A 23,110-nucleotide genomic window follows, 5' to 3' on the forward strand; every position below is an offset into this window, starting at 1 on the left:
ACCGTTACATTTAACTTATAGTGAAAGATTCATACTAGCGTACAATTAACTGTAAGAATGGGTGCATCTCTCGATTCCCTTTCACAGTGAAGGCCCCTGTGGCAGTGACTTCAACTGTTGAACCGCTATATATCCTGAAGCCTTACCCTATAAGGGGGACTCTAATGTAAAAGTATTACTGCTGCATCCACTTTCCTCTAGTATTTCTCCATAAACAGATAACTAATTCCTTTATCAGTAACAAGACTACGCAGTTGGGAAACTATCGCCCCTGCAGAACAACAACCATAATAACAGCAGCAGTGTCCGGTGTTTGTCTAAGTATCCTCTTCCCAGCACCCCTTGGGTCACCTCCTCTCAAGCCCCGCACCCCCTGTTCAAGGCACTGTACAGACTGTGTTGCATGTGTTCCTATGCCTCGCCACTCTGACTAAAGCTACGGTACCTTGTGCCGCGGCACTCTGCCGGGCAGGTCAGCTCCCCGCCATCCAGAGCAGCTCCCTCAGCTTGTCCCCCACCGTCCTCCGCGACAGCCGCCCCCAATCGCAGCATGGACTGCAACAATGCCTCCCACTGGGTCGCTATGGGTGTCATCCTAAGCCCCAATGTTTCCTCCCTCCGGAGGGCCACGCCCTCGACTTTTGCCCAGACCAGGAAGGAACCGTGCCATGCCCTTACGTGTGGAGGGGCGTCCGCCTTCCAGCGCTTGGTAAGAAGCCGCTTCGCCACCACAGTCCCCAGGTCTATGACTCTAGAGGTGACTTTTGTGGAGGGTGTTCTGTGGAAGAGGTACAGTAAGTAGGTTGACCACTCGAATGGGATATCGCGACCTGTGCACTCGCAGAGCGCCTCCCGTATTGTTTGCCAGTAGGCGCTCAACACGGGGCAGCTCCACAACATATGGATCAGGCCAACATCTAGTTCCGCACAGCGGGGGCAGCATGCATCCGTACGGTGGAAGTATCTATTAATAGAGGTGGGCGTGAGATATGCCCTGTGTAAGATGAAGAACTGTATTTGGCGGAAGCGCATGTTCCTAGGAACTCTCTTCGGGCCCTGCAGTACCCCATCCCACTCTTTGTCAGTCATGGAACGACCCAAATCCGCCTCCCACTTTCCACGTAGCGGCGCCAAACTCATCGCCGTGTGCGTTCACAGAGACGCCGCAAACCATTTAACCAGGTGCCTCCCCCGCCCCATAACATGAAGGTATTGTACCATTAAATGTTGTTCTGGCTACTCCCTTAGGTCTCCCCAGCAGCCCGCTAGTGTCTCCACCAGAGCCCGCTGGCGAAGAAAATGTCCCGGGGCTAGTCCCGTCTCCTTCGCTAGGGTGGTAAATGAAAGAAGGGTCCCGTCTCGGTAGAGGTCCCCTAAGGTATGAACGTCAGCTGTGCTCCAGTCCTCCAGCTCCTAAGCCCCAAGCACCCCCTGCCCACCAGGGGAGCCTTCTAGTGGTATAGACAGGGCATAAGGGATCCTAGATCGGGTAAGATGGAGACACCGGCGATAGCATTTGTAGGCCACCGCTAGCAGCAGCGGCGCAGGTCTCGCCATCCCCGCAGCCGGATGAAAGAGCCCAAGGAGGTCAGCCAGTGAAAGAGGGAGGGTCACCACAGTCGCTGTGCCTTCGCGGCCTCTGTCTGCCAGCCAGCGAGCTATCCACTGAAGCTGCGCTGCCATGTAGTAGTGTTCGAAACATGGCATTGCAAGTCCCCCCTGGCCAGTGGGGAGGCATAATTTGGGCAACGCGACCCTGTGTCGCGTGGCACCCCACAAGAAGTCCCGGAGGGATCGCGCCAATCCCGTGAAGAAGGACGCCGGGACATAAACGGGCAGGATGGCGAAATATTACAGAAGACGGGGCAAAATCACCATCTTAACCAATGCTATTTGAAGAAAGCCGAGGCCCAACCCGAAGTGTGACAATGTCGCCACCAAATATCCCCACTCCAGACAATCAAAGGCCTTTTCAAGGTCTAAAACCAGGCAGCCCGCCCTGGGCCACTGCTGGACACTGTCTGTCGCCACACGAAAAAAACAGGTTAAGAGAGGTGCTGCGCTTAGGCACAAAACCATTTTGGTCTACATGCACCAGCACCGCTCCGCTAACACCTTCGCCAGGATTTTGTAATCCGTATTGAGTAGGGCGAGGGGGCGGTAAGACCCCAATTGGGTGGGATCCCGTCCGGGCTTGAGCAGGGAAACCAGATAGGCCTCTCGCATTGACCCGGGTAAGGCACATTCCTCAAGGGCGGCCAGATAAAGAGTGTGAAGTTTGGGTATCAGTGCTTCCCTGTAAGTTTTATAATACTCCGCCGGGAGCCCATCGGGACCCGGCGCCTTCCCGGTGGCCAGAGAGGTAACTGCATCCCTGATCTCGTCTGCAGTGAGGGGGCTCTCCAGTGACTCCTGGTGCTCATCCGGAACCGTGGGCAGGCCAGCAGCCTACAAAAACTGGTCTAGGTCATGTGCCTGCCGGCCCACTGTCGACCGATACAGGGATGTGTAATGCGCCGTCAACGCCTGGTGAATCTCCCACTGCGTGTACACCAACGACCCGTCAGGTCCACGTATAGCGCAGATCGGGGTATGAGCAGTCTCCTGCCGAAGCAGCCAGGCCAGTAGCCTCCCCGCCCTATCTGATGTAGCATGAACTCGGGCCGAATGGGCCGCATAGTTGTGGCAACGCAGGCGTTCCAGCAGTTCAGCATGGTGCGCCCGAAGTCCCAGCAGTTGGTCTGAATCCTGTCCGCTGCCCTCCCCGTGCAGTTCGCACGAGAGCAGACGAGATTCCAAAGCAGCAAGTGACATCGCAAGTTGCTTGCGGATGTTCCACGTCGCGCCTAAACAATGCCCCCTGATGCAGGCCTTGTGGGCGTCCCACTTCATCAGTTCACTGCTCGTGGTGCCCTCGTTGAGGTCGAAAAACTGTTCTATCGCAGTGCCTAAAGAGGCCCGATATTCCATGTCCTCCAGAGCCACTGACTGGAGGCGCCACGTAGGAACAGGTGGGGGTCAGGTCTCCACCGAAGACACACCCTGAGGGGGTTGTAGTCAGAGTGCGTCCGACCTAGATATTCAGGCTGATCTAACAGGGGAAGCAATGAGTAGGAGCTCACCACCCTGTCAAGACGTACATGGAGGTCGTGTACTGCCGAGTAATATGAATAAACACGGTCTTCGGGGTGCAGATTGCGCCACACATCGAGCAAAGCCCAGCGCGACATCCAGTTGGTCAAAGCCTGTGCGTTCGAGCCTACCTGTGTACCACGGAGGGGCGGGAAGGACCAGTCAAGATGCACGTCTAGGACCGAGTTGAAATTCCCACCCAACAGCCAAGGGAGACCCGCATACGGCGCCAACACTGTGGACAAGCAAGCAAGGAATGATGGCTGCTCAACATTTGGGGCGTACAGTGAGCCTAGCAACACACGCTGTCCATTAAGTCGCCCATGCACTAATGTGTATCTCCCGGCAGAGTCAACCAGTACCTCCATACATGTGAACGGGGTGCCCGCCCGCACCCAGACCAATGTACCCCTGGCGCGCGCTGAATAAGTGGTGGCGAATACCTGACCCCTCCAGCGAGCGCGCTACCGGTCTATTTCTACCTGTGTCATGTGTGTCTCCTGAAGGAGGGCTATGGCCGCCTTGTGTCTCTGCAGGTAAGCGAAAATGGAATATCTACGAGCTGGCTTGTGCATACCCCGGACTTTCCATGTGATTATATTTGTAGTGGCCATTTGGAACAATCGTATTCTGTATATGCGGCGGGGCCGGGGTACACCCAACCTTCATGGGGCACAGGATCCCTATAAGTCAATCCGGAGCGCTGCATTAAAGAACAACAAAACAAAGAAACACTCATGTGAGGCCATGCACGTGAACTGAACAACGAGGCCAATATAACTGTCAGGGCAAACCCCCTTGTGGGCATTCGTCCAAACTGTAAGCTAACGCTTATGAAGTATAACTAAGCCTAGTGATGGCTAGCAGGGGTTTTTACGTGGCTTTGGCTGCCGCAAACTGCTCCTTTACCGTGGTGCCTTCGCGTGCGCGGTGCAGATGTCCCCCGTGGCATGGGCTCGGGCCGGTATAGGCGGGGGACTTAACCTTTACTGCCTGTGCCTCCAGTTGCAGATTCCGCTTGGCATGCCATCCCTCCCTTCCTGGGGGCCTCCCCCGGACCTTCCCATCTCCTCTCCCCTGCGCATCTGCCAGTCAGACACCTCCCCACCATCACATCGCACTTCTCACACTATACTTAAGGGTCTCAAGCGGCAATCGCCAGATCTCATCATCTGTCTCTTGAAGACGTGCACGGCAGTGGATACTGTCTCTACATCACTTCCGGCTCACATGATCTGCTCCGAAGTCTGGGGGGTCACCAGCGGCATCAACTGGTCTTCGGAGAGCGTGGTGGACGGGGAGGACGAGCCACTGGTCTCAGGATCGCTATGCCTGTGAGCGTCCGCTTCTCCCCGGCCATCAGGAGATCTGAGTGTTGCCACCGCTGCCAGTGCTCCCTGACGCTCCAGGCGCATCCGCTCCGGGCTAGGAGCCATCCCCAGACCCATTCCCCCATCTCTACGGGACCCTCTCCCCCTCCTTCGCCGAGGCCTTCTCCCCCGATGAGTGTCAGGCTCCGAATCCGGTGGTCTCTGCCCACCACTTCGCCCAGTCTCCTCCAGCCAATCCCAGACCTCCGACGGGGCATCGAAGAAGCGGGTCCCCTCCTTTGTGACCACTCTGAGGCGTGACGGAAACAGCAGTGAGTATGAGATCTCCAGGTCGCGCAGACGGCGCTTCACCGCCAGGTAGTTGCTCCGGCGCTTTTGTACCACCGCCGTGTAATCCGGGAAGAACAGCACCTGTCCACTTCCCACTTTGATTGCGCCCATCTTCCTGGTTTTGCGGAGCACCACATCCCTGTCCCGGTAGTTGAGTAGCTTAAACAAGAAGGGATGGGACCGGGATCCCCCGGGCCGAGTAAATCTCGCAGCCATCCCTGGACGTATTGCTCCCGCTGTCGTCCCTCTTCGCCCTCCGGCAGACCCACCACCCTGATATTACTGCGTCGGGAGCGCCCTTCGGCATCCTCGACCCGATCCTCCAGAATGTGGACGCGATCTATTAAGTCCTGTAGGGTGGCAGTGTGGTTGTTCACTACTGGCTGGACTTCTTGAAGGGTCTGGCGCTGTTGAGCCACCACGTCCACCAACTTGCGGTGGTCCGCATGAAGGAGGGTGAAGTCCACTGTGACCTTGTCGATGCGGGACTCTAGGGAGGCTTTCGTCTGTTCCAGCGTGGAGCCGATCCGCTCCACCGCGGCGAGCACCGTGTCCAACTTCGCCGCCAGTACCGCCATCTGAGGCTCAACGCCCTCCCCATTATTTTCCGCCATGTGGCCCGAGCTCGCAGTCAGCGTCCGGCCTTCCCTTGACGCGTTCCGTAGCCGGCCCATGACCAGCTGCTGAGCTGTAGGCATCTGCTGGGGGCCGTGTTGTCAGGCGGGCGGTCCAGGCCCGAAAGCCGCGGCTCACCACCACAGTAGAGGGCCGACACTGCAGGCTTCCTGCACCACTGTGAGAATGGGGAACCGAGAGGGAAAGCCAAAGTCCTCTCCGCGAAGGTCGCCGTCACACACCAAGAGACGCCAGCTCCCTGCTACTCGCCGGTGCCACGGGACCACGGGACCACGTCAGCTGTTGCTTGCCACTCCTCCACTATGCCCGGATCTCTCTTCGGCCTCCCCTCCTCCGTTCAAGTACTGGTCCAGGGCACCGCACATAGGTGCGCCAGCCGCGCCCCGCCTCCCCCTCTCCCGGCGTTGCAGTCACTGTGGCATGGGGACCTCGTGGTGAGCCGCGGGTTAAATTTGCTGGTGCGGCCGGCCGCCGCACACGCCCACCGCATTGCGTCTGCCGGCCGCGAGTTTCATGCAGCGGCGCCGGAGCTCCCGGCAGCCGCGCCCACCAGTTCTTGTACTGCGACGTCGGGGGGGTCCCAGATTTCACCCCCGCCAGCATCCAGAGCCCGAAAGGAGCCCAGCCCAGGGAAAGTGCCAGGATAACGGCACCGGTCGGCTGGAGCTTCACTCGCTCGCGGCCACCCTGGTATAGGTTTGTTTGATGACCACATATTAGTTATGGTTTAGTTTGATTAAGACAGATACACCTCTTCCGCACAAGACTAGGATTTTACCCATGCACTCTATGCAACACCGAACAGTAGGCACACATAAGGCCCTCATTCATCTAAAATCCTCACCCGGCCACACCGCAGCACAATTTTACAAATCATGTATAGGAAGGGAGGCACATCACTGCCCCCTTCCTAGTAACATGCACACTTTGAGAGTGGCCACACTAAATACACAAGGCCTTAACTCCCCTAATAAAAGAAGAGCTCTATTCCAGTGGCTGAAAGGCAAAGAGATAGATGTGGTAACGTTGCAGGAGACTCTCCTCCAGCAAAATGGCAAGCAACGGCTTAGAGCCTACTGGTTTCCATTCCAGTTTCAGGCCACCTGCAAAACAAAAATGGAGAGAGGTATCTATTCTGCTCCGTCAAGGGCTGAGCTTTGAACCAGAGGCCAAGTACCATGATAAGGAGATCAGACATTTAGGACTTCATGTGTGTCTGAGGAACATGAGAATCACGCTCATTACCCATTATGCCCCGAAAGAGATCAAGGGACAATTTTATGCAGAATTAATGCCTAAAATAGCACAATTCGCCAGAGGTTAAATACTTATCAGAGATGGTTTCAACTCTATCCTGAATGTGGAGGAGGATAGAATCCCTATGCGTTACTATTTCCTCACCCTATCCACAACACTGCTTTGAGTAATCACAGACCTCTACCTAGTAGATATCTGGTGTCCCCAACAACGAGGCAAGTAGGATTACACTTTCTACCCAAATGTCCATAGGTCATATACCCGTGTAGTGTATTTCTTGGCATCCTAAGATCAGCTATATGCTTGCATTTTAGTAGACACAGAGCTCAAAATCCTGTTGGACCACGCCACTGTCAAATTGCTGATGACCCTAGCTGATCCCCAACCGCCCTCTGCAGAGAAAGGCAGGTTAGGGAAGTAGAGCTTAGAGACCTAGTGGTGCAGGAAAACATACGAGAGGCCATAACACACTATTTTCACGAAAACATCACTCCCAAGGTCGGCTGGTACACAATCTGTGATGCCCTAAAAGTGGTGATACCAAGAGAGCTGTTTGCCCACATCGCAACATTTGAGCGGGTATGGTAAAACAAAAAAGGACCAGAAAACCGAAATAATGCTGTTAGGACCACAGCAGTAAGTGGACAATCCCCCAAATACAGAAGTGATCTTGAGCAGCTAGTAGTGAGCGAGGCAGCTAAGAAACTTCTGATACCAATGCAGATGTACTACGAGGAAAGCGACAAAGCTGATAGGCTCCTAGCCTACAATCTTAAACAACTCCACACTCTGAATCCGATCACGACAATGAAAGAGGAGGGGTGAGAAACACACACTAAAACACAGAATATACTCTCCATCTTTACAGAGTATGACAGCTCTCTCGTCACGGATGTCCAAGATGAGTATCTGGTGGAGTTTATGTGTCACCTCTTGAGACCAAACTGCCTCGAGCTGGAGAAGAACATTTCAACTGAGGAGGGTTTGAGTGCTCTAAAGCCCCTGCCAGGCAAGATAGTATTAGGACTAGACAATTTCCTGGCTTCCTTTTGTAAAACCTACTCAGAACTAATAGTGGCACCACTGGCTAAGGTATTCAATCATACTTTCAGTGACAAAATAAGTGTTAGAACAGGGGCGTAACAAAGGCCCCCGCAGCCCCTGCGGTGCGGGGGTCCCCAAGATCCAGGGGGCCCCCTCAGCAGTGTAATGCTTCAGATTTCCAAATTGGATTGTCAGATTATGAAGATAAAACGAAGAACAATAAGGCAACCTTGTTTTAGGCCATTTTGCTTTTTTATCGTTGATGTTAAACATTAATTCCACCCGAAAGTCCCCTACACCAGTTTGAATGATGCAATTAGATTATTAATCTCGGTAGGTTAGTTGGAATAGCTAGAGCAGAACGTTTTCTTCATAATGTCAAAAGTCTGACTTCTGGTAACTACATATTTATCTATATGTGTAGGAGAGTAGGGTCTTCTTCCTATGGTCACCCCCACTTTTTGCTTTTGCTTCACTGGTTTTCGACTTAGATGTGGCTGTGGGCCTGCTAATCAGACCCACAGCCCAGCTGTTCTCTCTCTAAATTCATACTATGTACTTTAGGTACATAACCCAATTGGTAAGGATCACCTTATAGGGCCCTGTACCGTGTACCTTAGGTACTCAGGGCATGGGTGTACCCTAGGCCTACCAGGGGCTGCAGCATGTATTATGCCACCCCTGGCTGGCCTCCCATCAGGACACAACTGGCTGATCACTCAGCTGGGGCAAGGTTGTGTAATCACCCCTTGCTTAGTTATAGTATTCCTATACCTACCTTATATATAGACACATGGGTAACCTTTAAGCCACTCCTATGGCTGCCTTAACAATCCTGGAGGCAGAGTGCTTGGTAACATGTGAGATGGTGCTCTAGCATGAGCTGAGCCTGTCTGCAGCTTTCGGAACCATGTCCTTATAGCTGTTCTATGATATTGCCTACCATATACTCTTAAAGTGCATTATAACCCACGCGGTTATGGTAACTATGGTTTGGCTTTATCAAAACATGTTGTGTAAGGTGTCTAACACTTTGGAATACTACCCCCACACCATTTCTGGCGATGAGGATAGTATTACCCCTTCTAGAGGGAGAAGACATGTTAAAATCCTACTTACCCGGTTAAAGTTAACCAGAGCCCCCAGCATCACAAAATGGATGCTGCTGCCACGGACACAAGTCTGACCTCCTGCTGCTGGGAGTCCTTCCAGCGAGGGAGGCTTGGACAATAGGTTTCCTGCCTTGGGAGGTGCTAGCACCACCCTAGACAGGGCTTAGTGTATTGGGGCAGGGAGGGATGAAAGAAACGAGACACTGCCTGGGGCACACAAGGTGTCCCATGCATCGTCCGGTTCAAACCGGTGCTGGGGCACTCCAGCCCCAGTCCTGGCGCGAAACTGGACAAAGGGAAGGGGGTGTAACCACCCCCTCCCTGGTCCCACCCATAGGAGGGACCTAGCAGGTAACCCAGCCCCCCAGATTAGTATAAGAGTCGGAGCTGAGTCCCTAGGACTTTGGATTATCCTGAACTGAAACTAGACACGAAACTCTGGACCTTCGACATTCGACAACAAGAAGACTGAAGAATCTCCCTTGTGGCCAAGGAGTGGCCACCCTGTGCAAACAGGCACCAACAAGCGACCTGCTGTTTGCTTTGCCCAAGTTCTATGAGGAACCGACTGCAGAGCCCGACCAGCGCCTTGACCTCCAGACTTCTCCGACCCTGATCCACATCCACAGCCAAGCTGAGATCCGTGGAGGCGACGAGAGACGTGGGACCGGCTACCTGGGAAAATTGGCGAGTAGCTTCCAGCGCAGCTTCTGAGGCATCCTCGAAGTTGTGCTCTGGGGATTGAGAAGCCCCAACCCCGAGCACCATCTGCACCGAAGATCTGCCCTCCACTCTCCACGAGTTCTGCGTGGGGCCCTTCTGCATTTTCCTGCTCGACGCGAATGTCCGGTTGCTGGCCCGTTGGCTAGTAGCCTCAGTGACGACGAACCCTTAACTTTCCACCACTGGTTTGGCTCCTCCAGACTGGCCCTTGCTTCCCTGTGAAAGAGAAGCACTTCAGACCTTCCTGGTCTGCACCTGAAGCGAATTTCCCTTTCCGCGTGGGTTGCCTTTGCCAAGGGTTGTTGACTCCAATCGGGACGTCGACTCCGCCAGCAGCAAGATCCTTCGTGGGACAGCTCGTACCCTGGTTTTGGTTGTCCTCGACGCCTCCTGGTCCACGCAGCTGCAGAGACAAGCTTCAAGACATCACCTGTGTTCTGCACGACATCGCCTGGTTCCCTCCTGGTTCCACACGGTCACTGGCTAGTGACCCAGACTTTGTCCCCTCTGCTTGCAGGTGTTCTTCCTTCAAGATCTATCCTTGGATCCACCGGACATCTTCCTCCTGGCCGCCTGCCAGCATCTGTTCTTCAGGCATCCATAGGATCCAGCGACGACACCCAACACATCTTCACACCTATGCACCCGTCTCCTGTGGGTGAGGTAACGCGAGTACTCCGGTGCTCCAGTGGATATTGACTATCCAAGTGTCTAAGTCTCTAGTTGCTACCTCCTAGTTACTTCGGAAGTGACCTTATTCTTCCTATTTCTAACTGTTACATTCCCATTGACTTTAATGTAACCCGCGTGTGTGTTTCCACACTGCACACGCTTCCCGTGGGCCTCCCACTTCCTAACTATTGGTAGGGCAGTGTAGCCCCAGCGATTCCCTAGGCCTACTCCCTGTTCGTGACGTGGTACTTATACCACTTTCTTAGTATATGGTTTGCGTGGCCCCTGGGCCTAACTCTTTTTCATGTGTAACTTAACGTATGCTACTTAAGAAATTGTTTGTACTTAGACCTCTGAACTCATAAAGAGTGCTGAGGGTATATGTTAGAATAAATACATCCTAATTTTATATATACCTGGTGTGGTGTCCTTTCATTTGGTATTCAAGGGATTTTAATGGTATAACAGCTGGCTTCACATGCCATACAGAGTTTAGCCTAAGACTGCTCTTGTCCATGCTACCACTAGGATAGCTGGTCTATAAGGTTGACTTTACAACCAATCACCATAAGGGTTGTTTGGACTGATACAGGGTGTACACTAGAACTAGTGACATCATATATCAGGCCAACTTCTCACAATATGTGTTTGTTCTGCAGCAATATTATGAGTTACAAAGTGGATGGCTCCAAAACCCAATTGCTCTCAAGGAATAATATATTTCTCCAGAGCCCAAGCATGCATATGTTCCGAAATATGCAAATAAACACACACGATATGGCCAATTGCCTTGGCATCTTAACTATTGGAGCAGAAGGGTTAATCACAGGACACTGGGCCAATCGTTTGCAACATTTTGGGTACGGATTTTGAGGTCAGGACCTGCTCCCAAAGAATACTGTTTAGTGCTGAATTGGGGCTGCGACCTGAGTGAGTTTTTACTCTTGCTTTGAAAGTCATTAGAATTATTTTGGTAGTAGATTTTAACAGTTTGCCCGCCATGTATGGCTTTTAGGTTTTGCACCATTACCATAAAGTCCATGAAACTGCAGTATTACACAAAATATATATTACAGAAGCAGCACTTGTGCCTTTGTAGTTAAGGTTACCACAACACTCTGTGACTTTTTGTGTCAATTGCAGCCTTGCACCTATATTGTTTTGGGATTTTTCTTGGGTTGTATTTTCACTTTATTACAGTTTGTGTGCTGCATAAATACTTTACATATATTGCATCTAACGGAAGCCTGACTGCTTTTGTTCCAAACTACCAGAGGGTTCAGCACAGGTTAATATAGTGACTTTTGTTGTTCACTATGACAAGGATTGTGGTTGTTACGTGAGTGGGGCTTCAACCCCCCGCAACCAATAACCCAATTTCTTATTGTTGAGCTTAAATACTATCTCCATGGGGCAGATAACAGGGGCGTAACAAAGGCCCCCGCAGGCCTCGCGATGCGGGGGACCCCCAAGCTCCAGGGGGCCCCCTCAGCAGAGTACTCCGGCCAAAGAGCTGGATGTCTGCTTAATGACACCCTTCCAGACCTGTAATCAATAGCTACCTGCTATAATTATTTTGTTTAATGCAATATGCTGCCTACGCATTCTTCAACAACCTTATCCATTCCTGTTCAGCAAAAAAGGAATCTAGTTTCACATGGTTAACATTTGCAGTACCTGTTTGGTTACATACCATTCAGACTGGTCATCTCTCCTCTGCTTTCTGTGCTCCACCCTTCTATGTGTGAAATTTCGTTTGGTGGAAAGGTTTCCATTTACTTTCGCATATTTATAGATATATATTAGAAGTTTAATAGAGCACTGTATGTCAATTTACGCACTCTTTGTAGCACTGAAAATGTCAAGCTACATGTAAATATAAAAAAATTAAAGGATATGTGACTGAGGTAGGTTTACAATGCTTAATACGCAGTTCTTGTGGGGCAATGAGGGAAGGAGAGAAGCCGGCAGAACTGATGTAATCTTTATGTTCACGGGCCTCACCGGCCATGTTGTATTACATATAAATAAATAAATAAAATGTGTTCCACAATAAAAAAAAATTAAACGATAGTCTGAGTCCAGTTGACTGCTAAACACAACAACTGTCCAGTATTTTTCGCTCACTAGCACAATTAGCCACAGGTCAACTTGGCCAATTTAGTTTTTAAGACTTTTCTGCAGAATAGGTGACTGGGTTTGATCTCAAATCTGGGTTTAAACCAGAGCCTTAGGCTTGCCACCCATCAACCTTTGGGGGTCCACCGGCTAGAATACACTTGATCATCTAGATTGGATCAGAGTAAACTGGCAATTCCCACAACACATTTAACTGCAACCAGATTTGCCATATGTGGAATAACCTCACTACACCCAAATGTCGTCCTTCCTCTCATCACTGGGAGGTATTTGACTGTTCATCCTCTTCCATCTACCCTGCAGCATATGTGCTTCAGAGTCACTGCCAGGGTCTGCTGTTACTGATACCACAAGCTCATCCTGGTATAGTGTCCTATGTAAATACACTAAAACATATCTGGAAGCCTCCTTGTTTCTGGTAGAAGGCTACCTTCTTTACTTTGCTCTATTAAACACCGTACCTAATTGCTCTCCTTTCTGGGAAAGGTCTCCAGTTGTTTTCAACACAAAAACACCACTGTTACAGGCCTGCATGTATGGGTGTTGCCCTAACAGGAATTAAAAATACTTTTGATGTGACAGTGAGATGAACCTGTGTAAACCACAGAATGTAAATTCAGACATTACTCGCCACAAAGGATTAGGTAGGCTTTGGCTAGCTGATTTGCTCGTCTGCTGATGTTTGTTACTGTTCGTTGCTATGTTACACCATCTCCGTGTTCTGCTAGCCAAAACTACTTCAGATGTTGTCACTGCTGCTGTTGGAAGAGGTACCAGTCTTAATTCAGACATTAAGAACTGATATTTCTAGGGCCACATTTCTAGTGCCTGTCACCATCTCCGCCACATTAACATGTCGAAAAACTGCGCAGGACAGTTATTTATTTATTCATCCATTCACTAATTCATTTATTTATTGGTTTTGCAAAAGTGCGAACATTGTCCAGCGGCATAAAAATGCTTTACCACAAAGTAAATATTTATCACTGCATAAAAAGTAAAGAAATAACACCGCAACTTTGAATAGTGAAAACAAATTGTTATTAGCATCTCCAGTAACAACATTACGCTATCCATAGGTAAATCTGAAAATAATATGTTTTCCATGTTTTACTCAAAGCATACATTTTCAAAATGGTGAAAGTTTATTCTTGGCCACATTCAAGGAAAAGACTGGTTCCTGATTTCACCTTTATTGCTTTATACATCGTCAAATACATTCTGCCACCCCATTATTCAGCTGTCTAGCCAGGATTGGATTATCTTAACCCTATAGATGCTGTGCATGAGGTGTAGCCTGTTGCACAGCTGAGCGGTCATGTTAGACGTGTTCATCCAGTGAATGAATGCCAGGTCATGAATCATAGCCTGCGGGGTAAGTTGAGCTTCTGATACGTTATTCGAAAACCAGCACATTCTTGTTATCAAAAATGTTGGAAACAGGTTTGATGTCAGGTTTGGCTGTACAGTGATTGTGGCTGGGAGTTCGTGTGGGGCGGGCAAGGGTCAGGGGACCATTGGGGTACCAGAGGAAGTCACATAGAGGGCCCACGGGGTTACACTCTCCAAAGGACAGCCATTCAACCTATGACATATTGTTATCTCTAAGATGTCGATCTTTAGCTGGGTCCTCAGCACCTATTGCACGGGGCACCATGTATTTCTTTCTGTCGCGTCTCAGATCTCAAAGGTTTTTGTCACTAATCTTGTCTGGTGTGCATTTTGTAGTGAACAGTCGAGACAAACCATCTTCGACTCTTTGCCAACTTATGTGGTTTGATATAGTGAGACTGATGCGAGACCAAGGGTTGCAGGCATAATAGCCAAGCCTGTACTGCTCCTTAAATGGAAAATGAGATATAGAAAGTTTGCATTTTTAAATTTCCAAAACGTAATACGCTTCGGGCTTTGCTGAAAAATCAGAAAAGTTGGAGTAACAGAAATGAGATATTTTGAGAGACTATGGAAAACAAAAATATAGTGAAGGTATGTTTCTATAGGTAACAGTGGTGTAACAATAGCCCCTCCAGTCCCCATGGTGGAGGGGGGGCCGGAGCTCCAGCCCGCCCCCTCCAGCACTGTGCAGGGGTGGAGCTCCTGATTGTGTCGGGAGGGGGCCCCTCCACATACCTTGCAGGCAGGCCCCTCAAGTTCAGTTAGCCACTGTGTCAGAGTCTCGGTTAACGATTATCGTGAAACCTGATAAAGACCCCTTGCTCTGCTCCTCATATAGGCCAATTGCCTTACTAAACAATGACGTAAAAATCTTCACACAGATCATATTGAACAGATTGCATGAGATGTGGACCAAATTCATCCCACAGCAACAGAGTGGTTTGTAAAAACCTGTTACGCTAAAAATAATACCAGGCAAGCTGCCCTCTTAATAAAAGCAGCAGAGCAACAACAGCAATCAATGGCCTTTTTTTCGCTAGACACACAGAAGGCCTTTGGCAGAGTTAACTGTTTGTTAATGTTAATGATCCTCCAGATAACCCCACTGAAAATGCCCCTCACACAGAAAATTCAAAGCAACCAAGCCATAGGCGGCATAAAGATAGGCAATAAAAAATGTAAACTGGCACTTTATGCAGACAACATTATATGCTTTCTAACTAACCCCACAATATCCCTACCAGATCTCAAGGAGGATCTCTGTGCTTTTTCGTCCACATCGTGCTTCAAGGTAAACGTAATCACATCTAAGGGAATATGTAAGACGGAACAACACCAAGAGGCTCGGACAGTGTTAGAACAGAATGGTTTTACATGGTCACAGGACTCTCTTAAATACTTAGTCATTCACTTTCCCCAGATATGTGCACATCTATACAGAGCTAACATCCCCCAAGTTCTACAAACATTATTCAAAGATCTATATAGGTGGGGAAGCTAGAAATATCCTGGGTATGGCAAATGAGGAACATCAAAATGAGCTTCTTACCTAAATTGCTTTATATTTTACAGTCCCTTCTGGTTAAGGTACACAGCTCCACCCTAGACTACATACAAAACAATTGCTCACATTTGTATGAAAGAATCACTCTCCTAGGGTTCCAAGGGCCACACTCTTTAAAACCACCACCAAAGAAGGCCTAGGTTTCCCTAACATAAAATCTTACATTCGGGTGGCACGATACTCCCCGAGTTGGAGTGGAATCATCGGGGTCCGGTTCCAAAGGGGAGAAGCAGGTACCGAGCGGGTGCCAGGCAGCGAAGGCGGTATGCCATTTCTGCCACCACCCCCCTTCCGAGACCCATGGTGTGATAAAAGATTACACTGCTTATGCAATCTGGTTTCTCTAATTAGAGCAACCGTTTTTATGATTGCATTTTTTTCACTTTATTTTTCACTTTCACGTCCTCTGATTAGGGTGGGCCTTAACGCGCTCATACCGCAGAGGTACAGGTCTTTGGTCCTGAAGAATGCCTAGTAAATAGCACCACGTAGGCAGAAACATGTTGACCTTACACAATGGGGCATGACTGAAAAACTATCCAGTTTTCGCACCCCACACTGTTTTTTAGCGTGTCTGATTGGCCAACTAATAAAAGGTTTATTTGGACACAATCTAGACATTTTTAACCACCTCATTTTAATCACTACACCTACACTTTCACTGTCACCCAACAAATCGATCCAGCTCCGCAGTAATTCTGGCGTTGAAGCACACCGGGGAGGCACGCTGCCTCTCCTGGTGGGGCCCAATGATGAAGCGTGTCACCAACTAGGTTGAAGAGTGAGGGCTTTTAAAAGAATCTAATAAGATTCTTCATGCTTGCTCTTCTCGTAAGAAGGCACACTCTTTCGTTGTTTTCATTACCTTGACTGGGGGACAAAGAGTGCTCTTTACTTAATTTTCCCTCTCTCTCCTTTTGATAACAAATATGGCAAATGATGAACATCAAAATGAGCTTCTTACCTAAATTGCTTTATATTTTACAGTCCCTTCTGGTTAAGGTACACAGCTCCACCCTAGGCTACATACAAAACAATTGCTCACATTTGTATGAAAGAATCACTCTCCTAGGGTTCCAAGGGCCACACTCTTTAAAACCACCATCAAAGAAGGCCTAGGCTTCCCTAACATAAAATCTTACATTCAGGTGGCACGATACTCCTAGAGTTGGAGTGGAATCACAATGACACCCACAGGGGAAAGGTACACATAGAGCAGAGCTTCTCAGGAGTGCCCCTTAAATTCCTGCTAAGCTCCCTCCCCCCCTGCGAAGGCATGGAAATTGCCCCCTCTCCCCTCACTTCTATGTTAATGCTCTTGAAAAACGGACAACAGATCATATGTAGAGAAGGCTTGACATCATTCCCCTCCCCAATGTCCACCATCACGCACAACCCAGACTTCCCACCTGGCCTTCAGGACCCTAGATTTAAGGCGCAGGAAACCGAAAACCGAAAACCCACATACACAAAGGGAGGTATACACGGATGGAAGTATAGTCACCAAAGAAAAGCTAGTGGAGAGATGGAACCCGTATAGATCGGACCATTACTGAATAATTTACCTCCTGCATTGGGAGGGCTCCCAAAAGATATTTATGACTCAATGGGGATAAAACTGAGGTCCTGGTCTTCGGTAGCCAACAATCCATATGATCACACTCGTGATGGCCTGAAATGCTTGGACCTTGCCTTGCTCTATCAGCAAAGAATCTGGGTGTTATAGTCAACAGTTCACTTTCTTTTGACCCTCAGGTCAATAGAACTGCTTCAACCTGTTTAGGGTTATCAGGATTTTGAGGAAGATTTTTCCATGTCTTTCTCGCTCTTCTCGAAAGCAGGCAGATGCTGCCCTGATCCTGTCCAGGTTGGATTATTGTAACACCCTCTATCTGGACATTAACAAGGGATCTATTCATAAATTATAACTTGTACAGAATGCAGCAGCGAGACTCGTGATTGATCTTCCCGAATTCCACATGGTCTCTGCAGCAATTCGTATATTACATTGGCTTCCCTTAGAAAAGAGAATTCTGTTTTTAAGGCCCTATGTATTGTCCCTAAGGCTCTTCATAATTCTGGTTCTGAAGGAATCAAATTACTCTTTCAACTGTACATCCCCACTAAACGGCTGCGGTCTGCCAATAAAAATTGACTGGTAGTCCCCAGGTTTAGAAGGGCCCGGTGGTGGTGCTGCTGCCGCCTCTAAGCTCTGGAACACTCTCCCCCTAACGATCTCTTGTCAAGAGATGCATTTACCCTTTCGCAAGCCTTCAAAAATATGGCCCTTTGCACTTTAACAACTGTAGCTTCATCCCTACCACTCATGACCATTCGTTCGATCGCTAGCAACTTGATGCCTTTAGGCAAACAAAACTCCAGATGCAACACTTTCGGCCATGTCGGTAGCCTATGAGAAGATGAAGATGAATGCATCTGATTCTGTGGTGATAGCGCTTGGAACACAGTTATGTCGAACACACACTGTCCTCACTGAATGTGACCGAAGGCCCTTCACGTGGACTTTGGGGGCCCTGGTACTGGGAGGCAGTGGTGCCCAAAAGAACAACCGGGCACACCACCGACAGCAGGGACAGAGATATGGGGAAAGGATGCAGGCCAGATTCGGCAACCACACCCAATGCGTATGGTTCAAGGCTATACAGAGCGGTTCTTTGCTTTGACAATAGTCTAAAGTAAATTGTGAAAAAAAGCCTAATAAACTAATTGAAAAAACATCATTAAAGGAGGATATCGTGTTTGCATAAAACGACAAATACAATTTGTTGGCAATATTTCCCATAAAAACTTCTTTTGTGTTGACGTGATGGTTACAAAATACAGCTTTAGTACCCTTCAATGCAAATATACAAAAGTTTAATAAAAAAATCTTTTAGACTTCAACAGAGATCAGCAATACATAAATATATAAGCAATTAAACATACAACATACAAAGAAATCTCCGCAAGTATGTGCATTTAGAGTTAAAGTATTTATAACAAATAAAAAGAAAAATTGAAAAGACTAACACACTTGCCGATTCTAAGGAGCCATCATAAAATAATACATCCATAAAAAAGTTTTTATGTTATACTTGAAAAGCGTTGATGGTAGACCTGGCATCCTAGGCCTGGTTTTCTCCCAAACATTTTGCCTTCACTCCTTCTGTTTTGCTGAATTCATTTTCGTTGGCTTTAAGACTTTGTGTACTTTACCACTGCTAATAAATGCTAAAGTGCTTGCTCTCTCTCCTTCAAAGATGGTAAACTTGGCACATTTAATTTACTTTCAATACCCTAGTAAATGGTACTACTTGAACGTAAAGCCTATCAAATTAAATGCTACTAGTGGGCTCAAACACTCATTGTGTCACACAATAAAGTAGCCTTTTGAAACATGTCTCCGGCCTGCCAATGCAGCCTGTAGTGCAGTTTTAAACTGCCATTTCGATCTCGAAAAATAAACCTTATAACAGGTCTAAACCTTCCTTTTCAATACATATACATCATCCCTAAGGTAAACCTTGAAACTCACAGGACAGGAAGCATTGTATTTAAAAATTAGGACTCAATTTACATGTCCTGGCAGTGTAAAACTACTAAAGTCATTTTTAGGTCAAGCCTAGACAATGCTTGTGCTGTCTGGAAGTTCAGTTGTATGTACTTTGTGGGATCTGGAGATCAGCCCGAGGACTTGTCTGCTTCTGCCTTTGCTAAGGGACTTTTTCTGTTCAACTGCCTCTATTTAACGGTCTTGAAAGAAAACGACCACCAGTAGAGGTCAGTAAATTACCAGAATAGCTTTCTGCGTATTCAACTTCCTCTAATTAACTGTCTTGATAGAAAACGACCAGTAGAGGTCAGTAAAATACCAGAATTGCTTTCTGCTTAGGGACTTTCTTTTTGTATTTTTCTGGCAACTGCCTCTATTCAACTTTCTTGATAGAAAATGACCAGCAGAGGACAGTAAAATACCAGAATCACTTTAGCCTTCCCTAGATTCCCGTAGGCAATAATATTTTTTTCAAATCTTGCATTTTCAGTGATATGACCACTGAAGGGGCTGATTTTATATTAAAAACAGAGCGTTAGACAATACAATTTCCCGCTGATAGGCAGTATTTCTGTGTTCCTTTACCTGGCGCGTTCCGCAGTTTTGTGCTTACCTTTCCTCCATGTTTAAGAACAGTAGATGCATCAGCACCCAAGCTAATGTGCTGCCTAGCCAAATACATATAAGGTCCCAAAGGCGAGACCGATTGCATTACAAATGCTTGTTAATTGTTGTAAGTCCAATATCTCCCATTGACTAACGCTGGGTCACCTTATTAATAAGAGATAACATTTGATCGTTAACAAAAAGAGATCTGCTGTATACACTCAAATGTATTGTAACTGAAAATCCTCTTTAATGGTAACGTTGTATTTTAAACCAAAAATCTGGAAATGCTGCTTTTAGAAAGTTAAAAGAACAGATGATGGACAGAATGCTGAACAAATAAAACATTCACCCGCAGTCACAGATCTGGGTTTAATCCATCAGTTTTTTTCTCACCACGCCACCCCAGTTTGGACCCAGCCATATTCAAACCAGTCTTGACCCTCTTCCCCATGAGCCTGGACTCCGCCGGATACCGGAGTCCTCTGATCTTCATCTCTCCCAGATGGCGCCCTGCTCCAGAAGTGACACATCAGCCACTACAGCCAGCTCTGGTTGGGGAACAGAGGGGTCTGCCACTGACCCAATCATGGTTCGTCAGCCACCACTGTAGATCTTTTGCAGTTTCCTCTGAGATATGGAACATGGCAGAAGGATTCCTCTGATGCTGCGCCTAATGAGACTCAAGGTACCACTGCAAAGCCTGCATATACCAATGGGCACGAGTCACAAGCAGGATGCAGGAGGCCATGGGCCCAACAACCTCAGAGTGTTTTTCACTGAAATCCAGGAGAGAGAATGAAGCATCTGTATAATAGCTTGAATATCCTGAACTCGCCGCCCCCAGGATAAGCCCAAAACTACACTGTTTCCACATCAGCTACAATAAAGGAAGCATCTGAGAAGGAGTCAGGAGTGACTTCATCATGCTGATAGGGGACACCAATGAGTGCAGAATGTTTGCCATAGTCTGGAGGTTGGAGACGACTGCCTGTGGTGAGACCCAACCTCCACAGCAGATCTGCAACCGCTGCCAGCGCTTTCGTGAATGCCAGAGGGGTGCTGGTAAGGCTGAAGGGGAGCTTGACAACCTAAAAGTGCTTTTGGCCAACCATGAACTGCAGGTAATATCTTTGGACAGGCAGGATGGGGATGTGAAAATCTACGTCTTGCAAATCCAACGCTACCATTCCAGGCTCCCCAGTTTTAGGCAGACAGAACTTGTGCGAGCGTAAGTATCTTGAATTTCTCCCTTTTCAGGAAGAAATTGGGACAGCACAGGTCTAGGATAGAGCGGAGGCCTTCATCTTTCTTAGGCACCAGAAAGTAGCGGGAATAGTATCCACAAACTACCTCTGCCAGTGTAACAGCGCATAGGAGGGGAGACGGGGGAACAATGCCACGGCGCACGAGAACGCGCTGTGGACGCTAGGGAAACTACAACACCCAAGCAACCCTGCGGCACGCCGGGAAACGTGATGACGTACCATCCAGGAAGCGCTCAAGAGCTTCCGGAGACGCCGCCCGGGTGCCGATTACTTTGGATCCGGTGCAGTGCTGTGGGGCCGACGTGGCGGTGAATGCTGGTAATCTCTCCTCAAACCGCTGTTTCGACTAACAGCACTGGGTGGCAGGGCAGGACCTCGCCCCTTAGTTGCTCCGTTGGGGGAACCCGCTACCGGGGTTCCGTGCGGAGCAACCTTCCACCTGCATGAAGAGAGGATTCCTTTGTGGCAGGTCAGACCTATGTTTTTGTATTCTGAGGAACACTACGAACAGCGTTTAACTGTTTATTCTTCCTACGCTTTCGCTCGTGGTGAGAGTGAGCTGGGGGTCGGGTTAACGATCCTGAGGATTCCTGGCCACCACAACAGAGTAATCGGCCCATGAATTCTATCCTCCCGGTCGTACGTTGAGCTATGGCGACCTTAGAGGACGTTCTTGCTGCTTTGCACATAGTCCAGGCTGAGCTAGTAGCTTCCTGTGCAGAAACCGCAGCTTTACAAGCCACGGTCGATAGAATGCAGAGGAACCCTTTCAGTGCATGCGTTCCTGTCTTGTCGCACTCGGCTCACTTGGTGGTAGAAATACCCACTCCCGTTCCTTTAGCCTCACCAGAGCGGTTCCATGGGGAGGGTAGCAAGGTACAGATCTTTCTTACCCAGGTCATGCTGCATTTTTCCTGTAAGCCCAAGGCCTTCACAACCAATCATGCAAGAGTGGCGTTCCTGATTTCTTATCTGGCAGGGGATGCTGCCCAATGGGCGGTTCCTCTAGTGAAACGAGATGACCCCCTGTTGTACGACTGGGATTCGTTTCTCAGGGACTTTGAGAGAACCTTTAACCGAAGAGCGGCCACTCTCTCGGCTGATAAAGACTTATTAGAACTACGACAGGGGAACAGGGATCTTATCTATTATCTCAATGACTTTCGGAGGCTGATCCCCGAAACTGAATGGCCTGAGGCCAAGCAAGCGGCCCTCTTCCACCGTGGCTTGAGAGAGGAGATGAAAGACGTACTGCCCCAAATCGAACCCCAACCTGCCACGTGTGAGGATCTTATCATGTTAGTGCTTCAATTAAGCCATCGCATGAATGAAAGAAAGGGGGAAAACAAACGGAAAGACAGAAGTTCCTGACGCTTTGAAACACAACGGTCTTCCGCCCCTTCGAGCATGATGGAAGTGGGGGCTGTCTGGTCCACACTCACCAGCAAAGAAAGAGAGTTCCGATGAAAGAACGGTCTCTGCATTTATTGCGGGAAAAAAGGCCACTACATTAAAGAATGTACTCTGTGAAACAAAGCCCCGCGCACTGACACTCGCAGACAGCTGGCTGCTACCTCTGAAGGGGGATCAGGAAATGAGCATGCTTGACGATGGGAGAAGGGAATTCGTCAAGCATAACCTATATCCCTTCCTTGAGCGATAATTCCCCAACTTTCCAACAACATTTTTTCCTTAACCTCTCCTTATGGATTAATGGCGAGTGGTGTCAAGTAAAGGCCATGTTGGATTCTGGAGCTACGGGATGTTTCATAGACCAAAGAAAGGCCTCCCAAATAGGTCTGGAACTACAAGAAAAAGAGACCCCAGAAAAGGTGTTTGCAGTCGATGGGAAACGTCTAGCTGCTGGTCCTATCCGTTTTCAGACGAAAGCCGTGGACGTCCGTTATGAGCCCGGTCACGAAGAAAGGCTCACATTTAATGTAATTCAAGCCCCCCAATATGGGATAATATTGGGGTTACCATGGCTGAGGTTACATAATCCTCAGGTAGATTGGGTGGATAACACCGTTCTATTTACCTCTGACTATTGCTCCGTACATTGTAAACCCCCGCATCAGCGACCGTCGCAGTGTTTGGCAGTCGTCTATCACGTAGCAACCGCAGCCGAACACTCGGTTACGTTACCCAGGGAATTACAGGATTATGCGGAAGTCTTCAATGAGGAAAAGGCCGAGACGCTTCCTCCTCATCGGCAATACGATTGCCAAATCGATTTGGTGCCTGGGGCGGTGGTACCCACCAGCAGGGTGTACACGCTCACTGAACCTGAGAACACCCATCTTCGAGCCTACTTGGATAAATATTTGGCGCTGGGGTTCATCCGTAAT

At 48.7% G+C, this 23,110-nt stretch overlaps 1 protein-coding gene across 1 annotated transcript in view; it reads right to left on the minus strand.

Moving 5' to 3' along the window:
• MSH4 (mutS homolog 4) overlaps nt 1-23,110 on the minus strand; it is a 1,782,190-nt gene that overhangs the window by 1,331,343 nt on the left and 427,737 nt on the right. The gene's annotated exons all lie outside the window — the stretch shown is intronic.

This window comes from Triturus cristatus, chromosome 4_2, assembly GCF_964204655.1.
Source record: "Triturus cristatus chromosome 4_2, aTriCri1.1, whole genome shotgun sequence".
In the NCBI taxonomy this organism is placed as follows: domain Eukaryota; kingdom Metazoa; phylum Chordata; class Amphibia; order Caudata; family Salamandridae; genus Triturus; species Triturus cristatus.